The sequence below is a fragment of the Lycium ferocissimum genome, chromosome 1 (assembly GCF_029784015.1).
Source record: "Lycium ferocissimum isolate CSIRO_LF1 chromosome 1, AGI_CSIRO_Lferr_CH_V1, whole genome shotgun sequence".
Classification (NCBI taxonomy): Eukaryota; Viridiplantae; Streptophyta; class Magnoliopsida; order Solanales; family Solanaceae; genus Lycium; species Lycium ferocissimum.
In genome coordinates, this window is record NC_081342.1 from 60,702,489 (window position 1) to 60,703,885 (window position 1,397).

The following is a 1,397-nucleotide window of genomic DNA, read 5'->3' on the forward strand; positions in this document are numbered from 1 at the left end:
CTATGTTGATCCAAACTATGAATACCATTTCTCATGTCGTTGAACGTCCCCTGCAGAAACTGTGGGCTGTATTTTAGCTAAGCTTCTAGGAAGTCATCCATCGTAACTGGAATTTTAAGAATATCGGCCTTGGATATGTTCTTAATCTCATCTGTGGTTTTCCCTTCTATCTTTCGTCTCATGCCATTTAAAGAAGCATCTCTGCAGATGTTTGTTAGATCGTCTCCACTGTAACCTTCTGTTCTTCGTGCCACTTGCTCAATATCCAGACCAGGAGCTAACTGCCATTCATTTTTAGAATCAACAACATTTTTAGGAGCATTAGTAATAAGACACAAATCTAGGGCAGGTCATTTCAACTGAACACATTTCTTTCGGCTCAAACAGGACATGCAATGCAAAAAATATTGGAATGGCATAATACATAGATAGACACCTTAACTTGGCCTCAACTGGTAATTAAATACCCCAACTTTGAAATGCATATCTAGACACCTTAACTTGGTTTAAGTTGCCCGTAAAACACACTTTTCCGGATGTGCATTCATAAATTGTGCATTCTCAAAGTTAGGGTGTTTACAGGGCCAACTTAAACCAAGTTAAGGTGTCTAGATGTGCATTTTCAAAGTTGGGTGTTTAGCTGCCAGTTGATGTCAAGTTAAGGTGTCTATCTATGTATTCTGCCTATTGAAATTTATACATATAATGAGATGACACTTATTTTGAATCCACAAACTCTAAGTCCTGGATTTCCCTTAAATGAGTAGCAGTTCTCCCTCACATCTCAAGAGTAGAGAAAGTATTTGAGTTTGCTTTCAAGCCGCAATGTAACAAAAGCTAATGTATAAAAAATTTAGGACATCACCCTTCCTTGTCATTTTAGTAACTTAAAAGCTCCATTGAGATGTTACCAAAAGGTCTCTTATTCTTTTTTATCTTTTGGAGAATGGCAATTACAGAAGGTCTCTTATTATTAGCTTTTATTTTTTCTTTTATATATCCCAATATTGTATTCGCTGTAATATTAAGTCATCGGAAGCAATAACATAGTATAGCTTAAGTAGCTAGTTCAGTTATTATGTATAATGTAAATTTTCTTTGTTAGTAAGAAAATTTTCAGTCTTTTATGACTTTGATCATCGAATCTATTCTTTTCAGTAGGATAAAAGATGATAATATAGCAGAAGAACATCTTCTTACAAGACAAAAACAATGATAGCTTACCTCGATTGATTTTAAGTTTATCTCTATAAGCTCCTTACGGCTCTTAAAATCAGGAAGCGGGATGTATATCCGCTTTTCTAGCCCCTCCTACAGTGAATCACCAATAAAACAAGATCAATAGCTGAAAATAAAGCGAATATTGACTAGGAATTTAAGGAGTAAAGTTTGTATAC

General features: G+C 35.0%; 1 pseudogene; it reads right to left on the reverse strand.

Moving 5' to 3' along the window:
• Nucleotides 1–1,397, reverse strand: part of LOC132065808 (katanin p60 ATPase-containing subunit A1-like) — a 4,805-nt pseudogene continuing 3,408 nt past the window's right edge.